Source organism: Dermacentor andersoni, chromosome 2, assembly GCF_023375885.2.
Source record: "Dermacentor andersoni chromosome 2, qqDerAnde1_hic_scaffold, whole genome shotgun sequence".
NCBI lineage: Eukaryota > Metazoa > Arthropoda > Arachnida > Ixodida > Ixodidae > Dermacentor > Dermacentor andersoni.
Genome location: NC_092815.1, coordinates 22,648,164 through 22,669,510, shown reverse-complemented (window position 1 = coordinate 22,669,510; position 21,347 = coordinate 22,648,164). Strand labels below are relative to the sequence as shown.

At 52.2% G+C, this 21,347-nt stretch overlaps 1 protein-coding gene across 2 annotated transcripts in view; it reads left to right on the top strand.

Annotated features, from left to right (window-relative positions):
* LOC126542823 (protein dead ringer homolog) overlaps positions 1-21,347 on the top strand; it is a 255,944-nt gene that overhangs the window by 58,229 nt on the left and 176,368 nt on the right. The window lies entirely within an intron of this gene.

Sequence of the window (21,347 nt, the reverse complement as noted above, 5' to 3'; positions counted from 1 at the left end):
CTCTGTGTGGCGTGTCGGACGCGACCCATCTCTCCCTTCCGTGGCCGCCTGGAATGAACCAGGTCCGGCGGCGGCGGTGGGCGGCACTCTTTTGCTGCACCCCGTTTTGTTCCCATCATAAAGCGTGATGCGCGTCGCACGCGCGCGGTAGCGCGTTGTCGGCGTCATTTACGCTTCCGTTGATTGTCTCTGCGCGCGCGCCTCTGTTTGTGCGCGGAGCTGCTACGATTCATATTGGGGAGGGAAGCAAAAGGCTGCAGGGAGGGAGGACGGAGCTCGCATCACCGAAAATGGGCGCGCGCGTATAAAATAGGTAGACGCTTCGGGGAGGCCAGTCGCGCATTTCTCTTCGTTTGTGTTCGCTTATCCGCCTCTCGCACCCCCATCATTGTTTCACTCGCTGTCCCCGAGCTCGCCTCTGGTCTGCGTGCACTGCGATGCCTTCCTCTACTTCGCGTTTGCTTTCTCATTGTACGTGCCGCATTGTTTTCCCGGGGGACTTCTGTCGGATCTAAATCTCCTTCCTTTGCGTAATTCACGACTGCCTCGTGCCTCCCAGTTTTCCTCCATTTCTTCATCCGCTGCGAAAAATTTGCTCGCTCCCCCTCTTTCTTCCCATCGCCCTGCGCACTTCGAGTCCACCCGAGCCAACCCAACGCAACTAGAAAGCGACAGCAGTTTGTGTTTACTGTTTCTCGTTCTTCGCATCAACCCCGTTCGCGTAGCGGCTGCCGCGGCGTGTTGGGCGAAAGTGTTTATGAGGGGAGCCATTTGCGCGATGGAGGGTGGGGGAGCGAGCGGGAGACACGTCGCCCAGCCAGGGAGATTTGGTAGGGATGTCGGGAGAGCGTCGATTGTAATTCCCCACCGCCTGGGGACGCTTGTTTAGGCTTACTATCGTGCCCGTTTTCGTTTTGGCAGGGAGCGTTGTTTCGCACTCCCCTGTTTAGCCCCCCTCCCCTCTTCCCTCTTGGTGCGTGCCGTAGTTTTGCGTCCGCGTGATAGAACATAAGAAGCAAAATATGGGAGCGTCGACGAGGCTGCGCGCGTCGCGCTTCACGGTTACGCGCGCGTTTGATGCGTGCGCGCGATGGTTGCTCCCGGTGCGTTCATGAAGGTGGTGGACGGTCGCCAAATTTCATATATCGGTTGACAAAGCGTTGCCCGGGAGGAGGCGATTTCCTCTGCGCAGTTTCCCGTTCCTAGTTTTTTTCCGGAAAAAGCGGGAGAACTTGGCGAGCGTGTAATTCTTTTGTCTGGCTCGTGTGCTTGCTTGCGCAGGCGGCGCACGGGTTTCTAGCGGCTCGCGTTAGCGGGAAGCGCCGCGTCGCTAGCGGCCGGGGAACATTGGGGAAGCAAAAGAAAGTAGTCACAAACGTGCGGGAGCAGCGGAAAGACCGCGATCCGAACGCGTCGGTTGATGCGGGTTTGTCGCTGCCCCGCAGGACGGGCGCGGAAAGGGAGCAAGTGCCGCGGAATGTAATGACGGGGTTTTCGTGATCGTGTCTCCCCGGCTGCCTGTGCCCATATTGGGATTGCGCGGCGCAGCGGCAGCGAGCGTTTCTCCTTGGCGCGTTTTTGTTTCCGAGCGTGTCACACTGCGCGTCCATGCTCGTTGGGCGGGAGGGCGACGAGCAGGGAAGGTAGGGGGTGTACATACGGCAGACCAGTGACGTTGGATGCGCAGCAGGTGCGGTACTGCCAACCTGCGCTGTTCGGCGTTTCTCTCTAATAATCGAAGAAATTAGACATTGGTTGCGCATCTGAAGTAGAGAAGAACAAGGCACATGGAGAATTAATGTCAGGGAGGTGCTGTGCTTCCCCACACGAACGCGATTTTCGGTGCAGGGATTACTTTGCGCGTTCTTGGCTCTGTAGCGGTGAGGGGTGCTCGGATGATGTTCGCTGTGCGGTCGGAATTTACTTCGCTGCCAGGTCCATTCTACCTTGCCTGATGTCTGCACGCTCGAAAACGTGCTTTATTATCACCCTTTGCCGCATTTAATCCATCCTGTTGTGTAATTTTTCGAATAATTCGCCACGCGAAGGTAAGCATTTTATCCGAATAGCCGGTGAGCTTACGAGACATGATAGTGCCACGACGATTATAACTTTCAAAATCCTGTTTCCGTTTGTCTCTCTGTATTTACGAACTCCTCATGCCGTGCAAATATTAACGAACCTGTCAAGGAAATACCTGGATGGTTAAGTTTACGTGGTAGCCAAAAGAGAAAGAAAATCGGACTGGAGGAGAGCACTCAAAGCTTTTGGTCACCCACGTGGACGTATTTTGAATACAGGAAGTGTTACTGGAACGCGCCTCCAAGTGTATACGCGAGAGGATGCATGCTTCTCTCTTGACTTTCGGTTCTCAGTTGGTCCTCTTCGGAAACGCCATGCTGCGCAAATTTCACTGTCTCAAATTGGTCTCGTGCGCCTTGTGTAAAGGGAAATGCGTTTCACAGCGCGTGACGGCGCGCCGGCTGCATGTGTCGCAAGCCGAGCCGAGGAGGCAGAGCGCCGCCTTCACTCGCGGACCGAGCTGTCGTCAAGGGGGCGGCAGGTGACGTGTCGAAACCGAGCGGTGATTATTTCCCGAAACGATGCATTGTCGAGACAAATAAACAGCTCGGCGTTGCTCGTTTTCGTGCTGAGGCCCGCGAGGCGAAGGCGCGGAAACCGATTCTGCATGCACGCGGCGAAGGACTCGCGAGCAGATCAGCGAACGGCGCCGAGGCTGTGGGTCGTTCGCAAACGCGTCGCAGTGTCGTTCCCTCGCGCGACGAAATGTCATCCCGTTCTCATCACTTCTCTTTTTTTTTCTTTTGCGGCATTCCAGTTCAAGGATAAGGCTCCTTGGCTCACGCAAGCTGCCTCCACTCGTTTGCCGAACACACGACTTGTATCCTCATCACGCAGTCGGTCGACTTCTAGTAAAATCCCACGATGGCTATCTGCGCAAGCTTAAACAGTCGGGAGTGTTTTGAAACAGTTTTGAAACTCTCCAGCACTCCCACAAGGCCGTCGACGCATTGCTGGTTTCTTCCCACTTATCACTAACGATTGCAAACATTAACATTGCTATAACAACGCCATGTGTGATCTTGCATCGAAGTGTTAGAGGATGATGTAATCCACAGTGTTGTGGCCGTATTTTCTAAGATACATTTCATTTTCCATTCTTCACGCCCTTGACTAACTTGCTCGGATGCGACTCGGACACCGACGCGTATCCGTTATCATCGGGATCGTCCACTCGGTGCGAAGCAGCGTAAGGAAAACAGAATGACAGCTGAAATGGAATTTTACAAAATGTGGACCTTATTGCATAGCGCTGATGCTGTAGTATGCGGTGTTCCTAAGAACTGCGGAGGAAGCGCCGAACGCAGTCGTGCTCCATTTTACTGTTTGACAGAGGCTTATCAGAACGTGAGTTCAGTTACGTTCAGTCGTAAATAGCGACAAGAAAGAACACGGCGAACGAGCTCTTTTACCAGCTCCAAGACGCCCTGCGCGTTCGGACGCAGCACGCACCTGAGCGGGGGTCGGTGAATGGAACGGGCGAAAGGCCCTGCGAGGCCGAGAACTACGCACATAAGAGGTGAGGCGGTGTGAACGCTTTCCCGTTGTCGTCGCGTGTTTCTTCCCCGGGCGTCTCTTTTCTTTCCGCGCCTGGCTGACTCCGTGTTCGGGCTTCGGCCGGGGCGCACGCGTTTCTCCCCGAGTCGGGGAGCGAGGCGGAGGGAGGAGCGCTCGCGTGCGCGAAGCAGGTCGCGCGCGCCGGACGCGTGGCCGCCGCCGCCGCCGACTCGTGGGCTGTTGTGGCTGCTTGTTCGCCCTTCCCGCCCCTCTCGCCATTCGGCCCCTCGGCGTGTTTCTTCTTCTCCACAGCAGCGCCCACGACGCTCCTCGCGAAAAGGGAACTCTCCGCCGAAGTCAACGAAGTTGGGTTCCGAAGCGAGCTCCGACTTGGAGAACGGTCGGCCCCCCGGTGGATGCCTCTGGCTGCCGCCGGATTCGCCATCTGCTGCCTCCGATTCTAGCGGCCCACTGCGAGGTTCCGAGAGAAAACGAAATTCCGCGATAAAATTGTTGAACGTTTTAGAGCCTGAAACAACAACGTGTCCGGTAATGTATATACATATGTTCAGAACACATGCAAAATCTAGAGCAGCTGTAGACTTCGCTTGTTTTGCAACTTTGCAGCTGAAAAATCGAATAAGTTGCATTATTCTTTTCCCTACTCTTAACATGGATGTATTTAAACGTTATGAAAAATGTTTAAAATACGAAAATAATGAAGGATTGTATCAATATTTTGGTCTTGATATGAATGACGTAGAAACATTTGTTCCGTCACCCCCTTCAAGTTTCATCTATAACCACTTGATACTGTTCTTGGACTTTCAAATGCGCGCATGCGTACCGGATCGCACTCATATATATGAGCGCGGATTGACCGTCGGCGTGTCCGCAAGATGCGGAAGTTTTAGGCATTGGTAAGTGGAATTCACTAACTGCGATCTGGAACTGGAATCACTAACATACGGGCCTATGTAGGGTACTTATTATTTATTTCGTCGAATCGTTTCCGAACGTGTGCTGTGAAGTCGTAGATTCAGCCGTAGCCCTTCAGAAAGACACCGAGATGTGCGAGAGAGCCTAGGAGTTTTGCACGTCGCAAGCCAGCCGCTCAGCTTGGAGCTTATGAAACGCGGATTTATTCTTCTCCCAGACTGGTCTATACGCGTGGCTTTGTGATTTTGTTCGCTTTTATCGCATGAACGAATGGAGGAATCGGTGCATTGATGATCCTCGCTGAATGACACTAGCCAAACACTATTGAACTCCCAGAATATCATGTTCAAGGTGACGCGCGCACAGGTGCACAGGCATAAAATTATTGTCCCATCTTAACCAGGCGCGGCTGTTTCTTTCTCCGGCTTATTTCGTGGCACTGTCCAGTTTTAATGAAGCCCCGTGAGTGCGGGTATAGCGTCAGCTTCTTGACTCCTCCCCCTCCCTCCCACCGCAAATGCGTGATTACGAGCATTTATAAAGTGACCCCAGGGGAGCCAGAAGTCGGCTATATGATTTACGCGTCCCCCTAAGTTGGCGCTGACATCGCCGATTGCGTACGCCTGTGCAAGTTTCGTACACGTGGTCGTTTCATCCGCTTTGTCGAGGTGCGACGTTCTCTCCGCTCGCCGGGGAAGAAAGCGGGTGCGGCTAAGTGTGTGTGTGTATATATAACCACGAGGGTTTGCTTCATTTATCACAGTGCTCGGGGAAAGAATTTTTCGCCTCTCAAACGGGCTAACGCAATTTATAGAGCTGCGCCTGCTGCACCTCTGTCAGGCTCCTTTAGGCGTGAAAGATGGTAGCGAGGATGGCGTATTCTATGTGGCGTCGCTGGCCTTTTCTTTTGCTTGGAGGTTTCAACTTCCGCAGGAAATGACGTCTACGGTTGTAAAATGATGAACGTTGACCCCGGCTGTCGGCCTCGTGGCTCACGAGACGCGTGCGTCTTTCGAAGCCAATCTTTGCGTCGAACGTTGTGCGAGGCGCCTCCCCCCCCCCCCCCCCCCCCCCCCCTTCTCATTGGCATCCGATCTTGCGCCGTCACGAATGCAAAGCAGTACGTCAGGCTAGTGCCAGGCCTTCTGGCGACGTTTGTGGACAGGCATCAGCACTTAAAAATACTCACTATTGCATTACAACTGCAGACGACACTTCTGATATCCTCTCAGTTAAACTTACAAGAGTTACTGAGATATCGATGCGGCTTTCTCCTGCGTGCACTAATAAAGCGCGATCGTGATTTTCAGGGCGCGTGCGGTCGCAGACGTCCAAACTCCGACAACCACTGTTTGGACACTTCCAACTGGCACACAAGCTCATGGTGGTTGTCGTCGTCGTTGTTGAATGTTCGCGGCGCGTACTCACAGTGCGGGGATTCGCAGTGAATCGGGTGGTTAAGGCGTACGAGGTTCTGGGCCGCCTGTCGGATTTTTCGTTCCTATCACCGGCTATGTGGGATGGTTGCGCGTTCGATCGAGGCGTCGGTCTCTCACTAACAAGTGAAAGCCCCAACCGTTTCAGGGGAGCCTCGCAGCCCGAAGGAAGCCTTCCTTCGGCGGATGTGAAGCTGCGCGAGTACAGGCGCACGTGGCGGTGCTCGGGGGAGTGGCGAGTGAGGTGCTACTGGGCGAGGCGAACGCTGGACAAGCGCTATCCCGCCAACTTCTGCGGGCTACGCGCCTCGAAGATTAATTTAATGTTGCCCATGTGGCGATCGAGGCGGCGGCGGTCGGGCCGTGATTAGGCCTAATGGGGCCGCCGCGCAGCCCACAGCCGATCGGAGGCTGCTACGGCCGCTCCTCCCTCTGCGCTGCTTTCCTTTATTTTATTTGTTTCTTTTTTTTTTCGCGAGACCAGACGCGTCTGTGGCGGCCTCTTCCTTGCTTTTCCGCCGGAACGGTTAGTGCCTGTCTTTGTTTATCCCTTTCTGTCCCTCGCACAACCGCATGCCCTGTCGAAGATGACCCGTGGTCATGCACCTCTGTGTGCGCGTGCGAGCGCGGATTCTTGTTCGGCGGACGTTTAATGCCCGCTAATGAGGGCGCCTCCTCCTGTCGTCGCTTCTCATTACGGGGCGCCTGCCGCCGATCCAGGCTTTCAACCACCGTGCCTGTGGTCGCCGCACGTCATCACCGCTGCTGCGGCTCGGTGAATTCCCCTTTGATCGCGAGTGCGGCACATATGCAGCATTACGCGATCTTTTACATAACTGTACCAGTCGCTGTTTTCATGCCGCTCGTTATAACCCCTGGAAAGTAGGCGCCGCAGTTTACGATTTTGCAGTTACTTCGACAGCAACTTGATGTTCCATTCCTGTCGCCCCTTATTAATTAGATGAAGTCCTTTATGTACAACGTTGACAGTTTATTCCAGTGGTTTTATTAATGGTCTGTACCCTTTTTGATCAATTCATAGAAACTACATGTGCAGCGAATGATTTGCTTGCTCGGTGCTAGTGCTTTTTGCATACCTTTGTTTTTAGCGTTTCAGCAATGATTCAATGCTGGAGTGTCGGGCATTAAGAAAGCTGATGCTGAACTCACGTAGAGGACCTGGGGTGATTACTTCAGTTGTGCTGTCGTTTATTTAATGTAATTTCACCACGTTACTTCGGTGATCCAACAATCTTTCTTTTTCTCGGTTTAGAGAAGGGATGATAGAATCAGAATTTTCAGAAGCGAACTTCAGTCTCTTACGTTTTATGCGCGGTGATAATAGCATCCTTATATTTACGTTTTTGCCTAAAGCCAGTGTGCGAAGTGCACGATGGTAATTACAGTCGACATATGTAGGTAGCTTCGTTATAGCTTGATGCTGTTATACATCGTATAGTTACAGCACTAAATCCAGTGCCTGAGCTAAATATCTCCCCATCCGTTTCAAAGTGGCGTTCGCATGTGACAGTGGCGCTAACGCAGTGTGCAGAAGCGGTCAGCGCCGATTTCTGTCGGCCATTTTTCGGAAGGCGATGTTAACGCGACGCACGCGCTGCCGTTACGAAACTGTCGCCGACAAAGGGTACAACGTGTACTCCGGGAGCAGCCGCCTTCCCGACCATTTCTCCCGACACGCGACGAGCAGAGCGACCGTGCGTGCTTGGCCACTCGGCCTGATCTCTCGCTGCGGTGGCCGCGCGCTCTTGATTGCGGGTTCCCTTCGGCGCATATCTGCGGGGAATGCGCGCGGAATTCTCCCACAACACCGTGGCCGGTCATTATTATTACCACTCCGCTTTTATTTCCTCGCTGGCTGCTGTACCACTGGTCAACAGGTTTGGTCTCGCTCATTCCTCCTTTAACCGGCTCTGGTCACCGCGGTCGGCGGCTCCGTCAACTCCCCGTCGGTCCGACTCGGCGCGCCCGCGGGTCCTCCTTGTCGTCGCCACCCATGCACTGCGCGGCACCTCAGTCGATGCCTTTAATTGAAGCGTTGCTCGATGCCCGCAGGGGCTTTCCTGGCCGGGGCGCTGACGAAATGTCTCGGGCCACCGCGCGCTCTTTCTCCTTCTCCGTTTATGCAGAAATGCTTATGGCAATCACACTGACCGGCGTTTGATCTGCGGTGTTCCAGTTCGATTCTTGACTTGACTTCTTTTTTTTTCCACCTTGTTTCGACGGTGCTCACGCACGAACAACTGGAACATCGCCGTCGTCGGCGGCTGAGTGGTTAGTTCGGCAGTGCTGCTTTTACGTCTTCTTTTTGCCTTTTCTTTCTCAGTTGTGGCCGGAGAGGCGGGGGGGAGGTTGCCGCTGGTTGTCCCATTTAGGCGCGCAACCGACAGAAACATTGGAGAAGGGGTCACCCCGCGCGCGCGCAATTTTAATGAAGCGTTGCGGGATGCCCCGCGGTGCCAGCCACTCCGAACGTGTGGAGCGAGTGATTTGCGAGAAGCAAGGCCTCGCGGCGGCGCGATTTCGGTGGGATCCCGCCTTCTGTACACCGTAGCATTGTGTGTTGCTTTTTCTTTTCTTTTTAATTACACAGTACACTCGAGTGCTGCCCACAACATGCGCTCGCAAGAAGGCAGCAGGGACGTCTCTTGGCGTAATTTGCGAAATGTCCTTGCGCTTTTCCGGCCAAATATATATTAGAGTCGAGTACGAGTTTGACCGCTATACGGCGCGTCAGCGGGTAGAACGCCAATGAAGGAAAATGTCTAAGAAAAGAGAGAGAGAGAGAAAGCTCTTCGGGTGTGCGATTCAATCGTGTACGCATACGGCTTTAATTGTGGTGTTGGCAATTTCTGTAATTGCGAGGTGCCATTTCCTGTGAGAGGGCTTCACATGCGCACCTCTTAGCCTGCCCGTGCCACGTCACCACAGTTTAACCAGATTACACGGTGCGACTCTCGTAGCGTAGTCGCAGATTGTGCTGATTGCATGTGCAAGTGAGTCGGTTGACGCGTCACTGTCCTGAAAAAAGCTCGCACGTTCGCATGAGTCTAACCTTACGGGCGTTCAATCACTGTTCCCCTGCCGGTGATCGGCTCGGCTCCACCTATCTCTCAGGAAGTCAATGGATCAAGTGGTAATACTTTCATATGTTTTCAATATAGGAAACATCGAAGGGTCGCCCCCCCTTCCCCCCCCTTTAGAGCCGTCACTGCGCAGTAATCAATAAAAGCTTGTTTTGATCTAATTTCTCCGCAAAGGAAACACTTGGAAACTTTCTACCACTCTAGAAAAATATCGGTCAATGTGGCCAGTCAATTTCATTAACCGTAGGCGTCGCTTTGAACATGTGCTGCCCAGTACTGTCTTTACAGTCCCTTTAACGTAAATGAGGTTGGTCATTCTGTCGTAATAGCTAGTCTAGTCAATCGTACCAAGTTAGATACGTTTTATTTGAACGATGCCCGAAGCGCGTTGTATCGTTCTTTCTTTTCTGCGTAATCATCGTAGTCATGTCCAACCCGGCATGCGCGTTGCAAAAGTCCGCCTCTCACGTCATTGAGATCCTTGTGGACAGGTGCCGCGTTAGTAGGTGTGCGGCAGCACACAGAACGGTCGTGACATTCTCTTCAAAATTACCGAGAGCGTGTGACAAGTGACGGTACCACCTATCAGCATGTGCAAAGTAGGCCGTCACTTTCCCACAATCCTGTCTTTCATGGCGGGGTAGCACTGTCGTTGCGGCAGCTATTGGTGGCATTTTCGCCTTCCCATATCGTGGCACTCACTCGTCAATGTTACAGCACGCCACTCTGAGAGACACTTAGCGCGCCAGCCGTTGTGTGTGCTCATAAAACGCAGTCGTGGCTGCGGGGACCATTGCTCAAACGTGTCTTTAACATTTCTCCTTCCCTTTATGTTGCCGCAAACGAGGACCCTTCCACAGTGCCACGCGTGTACGCATTTCTAGCCGCAGTGAGTCGACAATGGCCACCTGACTCTGGGGGACACGGGGACCATGATTCAGCGATTTCCGGCTGTTGCCGATAGGCGTTGCGGTGTTCGTACGCGTGGCTGACTACGGCGGTGGAACGGACCGACACTGAGATAGAGTTAACTGAGAAGGCTGATCACGTCGGAGACGGCACCAGAAGCCTTGTAGCGGTCTAGCGCTCTCGTACCGCGCGAAGTCCGCGCACACCGCGAGCTCTATGCGCTCTATGACCTCTGACGCGGCGGAGGGGGGTCGGTTTCATTTCGACGCGCTTAACGGTCGTTACCGTCGCGCACCTAACGAGTCCGCGCCCGCTTCCATTTGTGTCAACCGCGAGTGTCGCAGGGGCGCTGTCGACGGCGGATCTCTGTGGACGAGCAATGCTCGCTTGCGTACACGCCTCAGTCGTTGCGGAAGCTTTTCGACGATGATTTGACAGTGGTTTAGCAACAGGACTCATTGCCGTTTGGAATTAGTCCTTCCTCTCCTGCTTTGTTGGTTGCAGTAGTTGCTCTGCCGCTCGTCACGTTCCTCATTTCAGAATGATCCCAACGGAGTACGCGTGCTGGTATTACTGCACGTAAACTCTGTTTCCTGTTTCGCAAAACTCGAAACCCCGTGCATCTGGCGGTGGCGTCCTTGCGGAGTCCATCCCGTGAGACATCTGGCATATTGCCGCTTTTTTACGGATCGTCATTGTCAGTCTGCATGTCATTTCCTTGCTTAACGGCCTCTCGCTGTCGATCTTCTGCGTGGCAGGGATGGTGACGAGTTACAGGAACACCGCCAGGGGGCCCTCAGTGCCCCCTGTTTACTCGCAAACCAGCGACAAAGTTGCTTCGAAGGAAGAGCGGGAATGGAGCGAAGGGAGCGGGGATTTGGGACACGCGGTGAAGAACACGTCTGATCTTCAATGCCCCTTTGTGCACTTCAAGCGAGTATTGCGGGGTTCACCGGCTGCGTCGCGGCAGATTTGGCGACCTATTTTTGGGACAGATCAGTGCCAGAACAGCAAGAACAATAACCACGAGCTCGCGCTCTCTTCGCATTACACCGAGGCTAGCGCTTCTCCGTGTGCTGTCAATGGTTTGCTTTTATTTCGCGCCATTAACACGTAATTGGAAGGGCAGAAGTGCTTGTCTTTTATTGCGGCGTCTGCGTTATATATCGTCCCTCATTCGCTTTGTGCCATCTGCGAACTTCGCAGTCGAAGGGCTGCCCAAAACGGAAAGTTATGCCGTGCTCTCCTCCAGGCCCAGGAGGTGTATGAGCTCGCATCCTGAACAGGAAGCTCGTTGAAGTAGATAACTACGTAAGAGCTATTCGTGATACAATGCCGAAAAAAAAAAAAAGCGTAAGCGTTTATTTGCGTTCGAATTGGGGCTAGAATGTCAGCATAGACGTTGGTTGGAACCTATAAAAAAGTTTAATGAGCTTTCTTAAATTGAATAGTGTGTTATCCAAGGAAGAGTGTTAACGTTACGCTTGTATTTATATTTGCGATAGTACAAAACAAACGATAGCGAACCAGAAAAAGAAAGGCATTTCGACTGTAGAAACCGAACCTGCAACCTCCACATACGTGATAAACGATGGATGTTAACATCTGCTGTGAGAGAGACCAGCGGAGAAGATTTAAGAAAGTTCAAGCATAATTGCCGAGGACCCGCAGTTATCAGTTCATGAATTGTTCACTTCCTTGATTCTAGGACTAGCATCGCTACGGAAAGATTCAAGGTGGGTAATGCAAGCAAAATAAGAAAAAAAAAGGGGGGGGGGAATGGGGAATTAAAGAAAGGATCAGACACAGACCAAAGCCCATGGGCATTCATTATCGTAAGAAGGGTCAACGGGCCCCGTCCTCGACCTGCCCTTCTGATGACAGACGAGACGGGGTCCTCGCGATTAGTGGCGACCCATACATCGAAGCGACATTTTTTTCTATCCTCTTCTCCACGGCGCGACCAGAATTGCTGGCCGACCCTTCGTCACTAGCGTGTATTTAGCCGCATCTCCGTCGTGATAGCACGCCCTGGGAAAGAGAGAGGAACGAATTCCGAGCAGCGAGGCCCGTCTGGGCGTTCGGACCGAGTCGAGATTTCGTCTGCTATTATTCAATCGGCCCTGACTAATGTCGCCCGCTCGGCGATTAAGCGGACCAAGCGGCGCCCGTGGCCGCGCATGCGGTGAACTGCGGCTGCGCGTGAGAGAAAATAAAACGCGAATCATGCCGTAAGAGGGGCGCCTGCGCGAAGCGTGTAGGGTAATAAAAAAGAGCTCAAAAAAATAAGGGGAAAAAAAAAAGAACCTGTGCGCACAAGGCGGTGATCATTCGAAGGACCGTCGTTAATGGATTTGATGTGCGCCTGCCGTGCTTTTGATCTGGTTGTGTATCGCGCCAGTTTTCTGTTTTGCGTGATGTCGCCGGCTCAACCTTGCGCCGCCAGCGCGGTGGGCCCTCGCGTGTGGCTGCGGGCGTTCTTCGCCGTCGGTCGCGTCGTCGTCGCTCGTTGTGAAGAGCGGCGCGTTTAGTGGCGGCGGGCGGCCATTTAGCTCCGCGTACGTGTCTGGCGCGCGCGAGGGCGAGAGTGTGCTCCCGCCGCGTATGCCAATTAAGCCGGACCAGCGGTTGTTGCGGCTTCCGCACGCGCGGCGTCCTTGTTTTCCTCTCGTTCCGCCGCCCGCCGCAAATGCCGGCTATTTGATGCCCGGCGTTCGAGGCGTCTCGAGCCGGCAACTCCCAGTCATTCCTCGCCGTCGCCTTGCGTAGGACGCCCCGGAGAAATTCGTGAGGCAGAGTTTGCACAGGAGACACGAATTAACGAACGGAAGTGAAATTAAGAGCTCCGTTGTATGCACGCTTCGGAGTGCTGTCGACATGTCGCCGATTCGCATCGAAGAGCGGCGAGGGTCGCTTCGCATGCTTGCGAAAGTCGTTTCGGCGGCGCACCGACGCGCTGCTGCTCCTCTCTCTCTCTCTCTCGACCTGTCTTCGTGACAGCCGCCCATGCAAGCTCGCTGGCCCCTTCCTTCCATCTCTCAATTTTTCTTCCGCGGCCAGCAGCTGCGTGTCGGGCGCATTAATCCGCTGCCGAGGGTCATCGCGGTGATTGCGAGCTGTCTGCGTCGATTTCGACCCATGTTCAACGATGCGAGATGGAAGCAGCCGGACAACTGGCCGCGCGTTGCTCTATTATAAATAGAAAGGAAAAAGCGGCGGCACAAGAGCACACTAAAAAGGCGACATCGTGCGCACGGAATATGGCTGTCGTATTTTTCAACACGAGCGACGTGCCAAGAGTAACGACAATCGATTCCCTTGGGTGTCTTCGTCTGTGGAAGCGTCCTCGCATTGCCGGCGCTCGTGCGGCACACATTAATGGATTCATTCCACCCATCTCTTGCTCACTCTCCCCTTCAGCGCTTCTCTTTTATTTCTTTGTCGTATTTGCAGTAGGTGTACGTGGCCACTCCGTTATACGTTTAATAGCGAAGTTGAACTTTTTTCAGTGCACTTCTGGCGTACTACAAGATCTCTTCTCTGTGACAACTTGTCCATCATTATAAAACGTGTACCCCAGCGTATCAATTTCTTGCATGTGCTTATAATGGCAGTGCTGTAAATGTCCTCTCGTGATACTAAATCGTTGGGCGGTCGAACGAAAAACCTACGAAGTCTTCAGGCATATTTATTTTGCTTGTCGCTTCAGTTGACCGCATATTGACGACGCTTGGGCGCAACAACCTTTCCATAATGCCGTGTGGCGCGTTATCGAGCGGTTGACTGTGCGTTAACCCGCGTCGTGATTTTATATCCGCTGGCCATTCCGCCAAGTGTATGTATGCCTTTGCATGTCTGAGCTTGTTTTCAAGATATTCTACGACAGTATGACAAATTTCTTCCCGTGGCAGAGAGGCAGTGTTAACGCGGATTTATAATAATGCGAATGGTTTCTTGTACTAATATTAGATATTATTAGTCACGTCCGTGGTGATTTCATTTCTCTAAAGCTCAGCGAGTGGCAGACGACTGAACAAGCCGAAGTGCCCAAACGTTATGATTTCTGCTCCCACGTGACCGCTTTTTCAATCATAACGTCAAGACACTTGCGCCTCATGGAAATCGAAACTGAAACTAACTGTAGAAAAAGCCTTTCTAGTCAATTATTCAGGGCTCTCTTAGGCTTGGCAGAGAGAGAGAGAGAGAATGAAGAGGAAAGGCAGGGAGGTTAACCAGATATGAGTCTCCGGTTTGCTACCCTACACTGGGGATGGGGGATAGGGGTTAGAAAGATGACAGAGAGGAAAACGCAAAAAAAAAAAAAAAACGAACGCGCACACATGGAGACACACACACAAAAGGCGTTCCAGTTAAAGTCGTTCACACAGGCCGGTAGATCGCAAGGAGCGCAAAAGCGCTTGCACGGCCTTCTTCTGTGACGGTAGGTCCTTTCGATGTTGCAGAATTCTTTTTTCGGATAGCGGTTGGTCGTCCAGTTGGTCAAGTTCGTGGCTAAGGCATGCCCTCTGTGGACTGTACTGCGGGCAGGTGCACAAAATATGGCCAATTGATTCATGGCCGCAGTGGTCACAGGTTGGGGTGTCGGTCATCCCTATGCGGAAGGCATAGGCTTTAGTAAATGCAACGCCCAACCAAAGTCGATATAAAAGCGTGGCGTCTCTACGGCGAAGCTGTGATGGCGCTCGAAGACTTAATGTTGAATCAAGTGAGTACAGTCGCGTATTTCTTAAATGTCGCTCATTCCATTGCGACGCGGTGCACTGCCGAGCAAGTAGGCAGAGCTTCCGTGCCGCGTCAGTTCTAGAATATCTTTTATATATATATGGGATCTTGAGGTCTAGCTATATTATTTAACTAAAGAAACTCAGTGCCCTTCCACTCTGTGAAGAAGGATGACTAGCGAAGCTGTGTATGTGGGCCCCTCAAAGGCGAACTGCACCTCCGCCGCGGGTCGGCCGGGTATTGCATTATCTTCGGGATCGGCCCACGCATGGGGAGTGTTTGAAGAGACACTAAAGACTGATGCTAAGTCGACGTTGACTGTTTCAATACCATTCCAGAAACTTCGCAACGTTTGTTTCGTGCCAAGAAAAAACTCAGTTTACGAGAAAATTGCATCTGAAGGTTCCGAATACCTTTATGGCAATTCAAATCTCCCGCCACCCGACCGGGGGAGGGGTGGCGTTGCATACGCCACCACCACCCTTCGCTGCCGTCGGTGGGTAAAACGGCGCCCGAGAGGCGGCGGTACCGAGACAACACAGCCAACTCCGGGGTGTGTGGAAAGGTGTAATGGTTCCAGGACTCACTTTTGGAAATGCGGTTGTTTGCTTGAAATCAGGGATACAATCAGGACTCGATGGCAACCGAAGGTCAGTGGGACGGACGCCTCGCATTGGGCGCTCACGGGAAGACTACAAATGAAGCTGTGCAGGGTGATATGGGCTGGACTAGTTTTGTAGTGGGGGAAGCTCACAGTAAAATTGATTATGAAGAACGACTGAGGAATATGGAAGAAAGTAAATGGGCTGGGAGAGTGTTGAGATATTTGTACAGGAAAAACATTGATCCACAGTGGAGGAAAAGAACTAGGAAGCTTACCAGAAAGCGTACGGCCTGTAGGGTGAGCAACACAGCAACAAAGAACGTGAAGCGGAAATTCAGAGAGGCTGAAATAATCTCATGGGCGGCGGCAATGGAAAAGACACCTGCCATGAGTAACTACTTAAGAGGAAAAAAGCGAAATCAGGTAAGAAACAACTTATGATAGCTCAAATGGAAGCTTATTACTTTTCGAAGCGAGATCAGGATGCCGTAGGACACGCACCTATAAAGGGAGATATAAGAAGGAAGAAGCATGTGCTTGCTGTCGTAAAGCTAGGGAAACGATATAGCATGTTTTATTAGAATGTGAAGATATCTGCCCAGTGGTCGATTTAGGCACCAATGGACTCCTTGAAGCCCTTGAATTCAGGGAGAATAGGGAGAAAGTAAACATGTCCGTAATAGAGATTAGTAAGAGGCGATTGGAAGATTGGTGAAAGTAGGGAAACGGCAAAAAATGGAGACGTACAAAAACAAAGTTCACAATAGGGGGTCAGAAAATTTGTCAATGGAATGCATTGTGCGTTTCCTTTTTCTTTCTTTTTTTTACCTAGGTAGGATATTAGGCAGTATAATAGCGAGAGCTTGGTGGCACAACCCACCTCCCCGTTCCAAAGGGGACGCTCAACATCTATCCATCCATCCAGAGCGGTGGATTCGCCGCTGCAGCTGCTTTTTGGTCAAGTGGCGTAGACCGTTCGCGCATCCCGCGACATCACATGGAAGTGGAATTGTCTACTACGTGCAGTTTGTGCGAGTTTCGCTAGCTTGACTTAATATTTGCCTTTAGTGTCCCTATAACGCCTGCTTAACCTCCGCCGCGGGTCGGCCCGACATTGCACTATATTCGGGATCGGCCCATGTATGGAGAGTGCTCAACGCCAGCTTCGCCTTCGCCGCGGGTCGCCCCGGCATTTTACTAACTTCGGGATCGGCCCACGTATGGAGAATGTTAAACGCCTGCTTCAGCTCCGACGCGAGTCGGCCCGGCATTGCACTATCTTTGGGATCGGCCCACGTATGGAGAGTGCTCAACGCCTGCTTCACCTCCGTCTCTGGTCGGCCCGGTATTGCGCTTTCTTCGGGATCGGCCCACGTTGGGGAGTTTTGTGTCCAGACACGGTCACGATCCTGGGGGAACCAGCCCTTAACAACTTCGTTTTAAAGGTCGAAAATACGTCAGCACCTTTTTAAGCATCCTCGCTGTTCATGACGGTGCTAAGGCGTGATATAAAATACTTTACACAGTGAGCGTTTCAGCTTTCTGTCCCGATGCAGGCGTGTTCGGTTAGCATGTTGTTCTCGCGATTTGCGCTCGAGCGCCGTGGCCGCTCGCTTCCTGTCCCATCGCGCCTGGGCGCTGGCACTCCCTCTGGAAGACGGCCTCCGGCTCCTCAAGACCGGTGTATCTCTCGAGCCCCGGTAGCCGCGTCCGGTGCTTCCCGAAGTTATTGATGGCGCCAGTGGAGTGTCGAGCTCGCGCGAGGCGCACGCTGCGAAGTTAGCGCTCTTCGGCGCGCCAGTAGTTGGCGCTGCGTTTATTTCGGTCCGTCCTGGTGTCGCGCAAGAGACGGATGAATCTCGTGGCGTGGGGAACCTGTGCCATGAGGGTTCATGTAAACGACGGCTTGAAGGTTGTCCACAATGGAAGTTCCTTCATTGTGTCGCTTCACTTGTGCGTGCATCTTCGGAGATGCAGCCTGTTGCATCGTTACGTTCTTTTTTAACACCTAATTAATCATGAGCACGCTCGCAAGTAATGGCGCCAGAGCGCCACGTTCTCTTACGTTCTTTCTACAGCTACGAAGGCAGGACAAAAATATATTGCCTGATATTTTTAAGCAATTTTTCTCTCTGGGCGTGATCTTAGGAAGGCTCCCTTCAAATGTGCCCTCGCCGAGGCCATTTCCGTGGGCGCTGAAACACGGCTCTGCGCATTGATGACTGACGCCGGTTTGCTGCTGATACCGACAAGTGTTTGCGCGCTGGGGTATCGCGAATCGGTTGCTGATCTAGAACAGAGTTTCGAGAAATCAGCCGATTCTCCGCTGACGCTGTTTGGCTTGTCTCTTTATCTCGATGCCTGGTCATTCTGACAGGGCTGGCCAAAGCCCGCCATACGCTTCTACTTTCGACCACTTATCGCGAGGTCGATCCATCCAGGCGCGCCATATCCGCTATTTGTTCTGATATCGGCTATTTTGCGTCGATATGTTGTACTTGGATGGAACCATGTGGACATATTTGTGTGTGAATATAGGCGACGAGAAATAAGGCGGTTGCTATTTGCACGCCTCTCGATTAAGCCAGAGTGCGACGACCGTGAGTACTGGCAACACACTCATTTCATAGCATCTTTCTTATTTCCTTTCAAGCGAATGGTCCGTCGTCCTTAGCGTTCTGGCGCACTTAGTCTACAATGCATTTGCATATGAGTGAGAGTGGCAGTGAAAAAGTTAGAGATGCTAAATTCACAATAATCGATGCAGTATTAGTAAAATACGCCCCTCCAATAGCAAGATGGTCACTCTTATCGCGAGAAGAGTACTTGCAAGCCAATAAAAAAATCCAAAAACGACAGACCGGTGACGACGCTGCTCTAAAAAATTTCTCTAATTGGAAGATTAAAGTGCGGTGCTCAGCGTTCTGGAGAAATGCTCGCGCTGTGAGGTACCCCTTAATGTCAGCTGCTCCGGATTAATGCCGAATCACCTGCGCCTTTCTTTCGCTCCCTCCCAGACCACCGCTCAGGAGCGTAATTGCATTCCGCGCTCCCGTCAGAACGCGGCCGTCGCCGAGGTCCAGAGTAAAACGCGGAACCCCGCGGTGCAGCAGCAGCAGCGCCATTGAGGTACCGCGGGCCCGTGTAGTTAATTGCTTATCGGTAAAGGACTGAACAATATCTAGCAAGTTTCGATAACTGTTGTTGCGCCAGAACGACCCAAATACGAAATTCAAAGCGAAGTTTTCTTGCCGAGGCACTTTTCCTTACGCATCTGGCCTCTAGCGATGAACGCCGTGGACGCATGCTTCGACGAGCGATACAGAACACGCTTTTTCGCGGGCAAGTCAGCGCGTTAAGACGCTTGGCGCGCTTCGGTCCGCAGTTGCGCTAGAAGAAACCGACGCGCCATTAACACCACGAGTGCAACGCTTCACTAGACCACCACTGAAGATTTAAACGAATAACATCTATATGAAGTACTAGGTGTATATATGTGTACATAATATGCAGCCTGTCTATAATTCACTGCAAATAAAATCGTTTCTTTGGATAACATTTCACCTTTAATACAAATATTTACACCTCGAAAATCACCTCATTTACACGCACAGACAGACATGGTTCATGCGCCACTCACGCCAAGAATGCTTCGCTTTACTTGGATGCCAACTAGACTTGAGTCTGCGTGTACACACACACACACACACACACACACACACACACACACACATATATATATATATATATATATATATATATATATATATATATATATATGCCACGTTGACGCACCGGCGCCTCCGATCCTTTCTGCTTCAAGTTCTCATTCGCGTCCGCAGAATCTTACAAGAAGAGGGGCGTATCTGTGCGAGAATAATGCGATAGCAGATGTGTGCGATCGCACGCGTTTTCATTCGCTGTTCGTACGCAGCGGTGGTACACCCCTGCGCCTGTCCACAGGCTACGGGACCCTTCCTCTGCTCCTGAAGGATGCACTTCGGATGTTTGCCCTGGCAAATTCACGAGCGTGCGCGTAAGTGAAATTGTACTCGCAGCTCCTCAGTCGCTCGTGCTTGCAGTGCGGGCCGGCGGCCGTGCGCCTTTTAATTGCAGCGGGTCTCGCGTGATTAAGGTCCCGGCCGTCGTGCACGTTCGATTCGGCGTGTTCTCTCGCCCCCCTGCTGCGTTTGACCGGCCTCTTGAATTCTCGCATGGGCGCAGCCTGCGCTAGCCTGCAGCGGCGCTATAAGTCTCCACGCAGGGACTTGGCCGTGCAAGCTATACGTGCGCATGTTTGGCTATACATCTCCGACGGAAGCCAAGGGGAAGAACGCAGACATTCGTGTTCCGGTCGGTTAATTGTAAACAGTGCTGTCAATGCTGCGAAGGCAGCAGCTAGTCGCGACGCAGAGCCTCGTGTTGCCTCCACCCACGCGTCTGCCTCATAGCGTATACCGCGCAGCTACCGCTCGCGGTCCTTAGCACATGTGCTGTTCCGAGTATATCGCTCGACTATTTGTATCGCCGCACAGAAATAACGAGGAGGAGCTGGGAATGCTTCACAAATATGGTTGTCTTGTGAGCGTGCATTCAATATACGGTGCAGCTCGCTTTCGCTGCAGACGATGTTTACTAGGGTCACTGTGCGATTGCTTTTCCTTCTTTATTCCCCCCCCCCCCCTCTCTCTGCTTGTTTGAAACCACCAGAGACGGCAGATACTTATTTTTTTTTTTGGAAGAACTCGAAGGCTATCGCTTGAGCGCCGCCTTTACGCAGCATCGCGACCAGGTGGAAAGGAGTAATACAACATCAACCAATGCACATGCTTTTACCTGTCTTACATTGTTCGTTATTAGCCTGAAGCCGCTTTCCGGCACAAATGAGATATGAACGTGTATACACGGGAGTTGTATTTAGCGGCGAAAGCAATTTAGACGAGCTGCCAGACGACGTTCTTCGAACAGCGCCAAGGATGTCATTTGTCTTTACCTTCGTAGTTCGTAAAAAAAAAAAAAAAGTTTATTTGTGGGTATCTTTGGCCCAGCCAACGATGTGAAAGAATTAGGCAGAGCTGTATAGAAAGCTCACTTAGTTTCAATCTCTGCAATTTCTGTTTTGTGTTTTGAAGGGTCGCTTAACGAAAAGAGAAAGTAAGGCATAGAGGCCGGTCCATTACGTTCCTTAAATAGCAACTATAGGCCACTGTAAGGCAAGGTACGCACAGACATCTACACCTCTGCAGATTTACGTAACCAGCTCCCTTTAACGCAGCACACTGGGGCCACAAGTGACAGAAGCTGCCTAATTTTTGTTAAAATAGTTGCATTACATTCGAAAACGAAGCAACATTGATCCTTGGGATTTTGTACTGCTAAGAGGTTAGACCATGTGTATGAACTTTTCCGTCAAGTCATTAAAGAGATTGGCTCAATTATTTAGTGGCGGAAGACACGCCCTTACTCGCCACTTTTGCCTCTTAATCAGTCATTTTTCTCTTCCTGGAAAATACGGAGGCACACATTTTTCGACCTACTGGTCACCTCGTCAAAAGAGAGCGCTGTTTGAAGTGTTTAGAAGAAACGTTGAACCTCGCTTGACAGTACGGCGGAGGATGTCGCGCGGGCATAATTGTCCGTACGGCGCAGGAGATCCTGCTTTGGTGAGACGAAGCCGGCTTGGCGTGAAAACACGAAACCTTCCAACGAAGGGAGCCTGCGGAGCGTCGCGCACAAGGGCGTCGCCTCGTGCGCTGCTGCTATACGCCGAGTAAATCATGCGTGGCTGTTTACAGCAGACGCGGCGCGTTACATCGGAGGCGCTTTCAGCGCGTCCTGATTTATTGCCTTTGGCGCACGAAGGCAGTGCCTAGCCTGTTTCCTTGGCCTCCCATTGGTCGATCAGTGGGGCGTTCCCTGACGCCGACCTTCCGGTTGCGCACATCCGAGTTAACGTTCGCCCGTTCACTCGCGTTGGACGACAGAGCTAGCGCGAATGGGCCCCTGCAGTGGTATCGGCGATTCAGCCGCGAA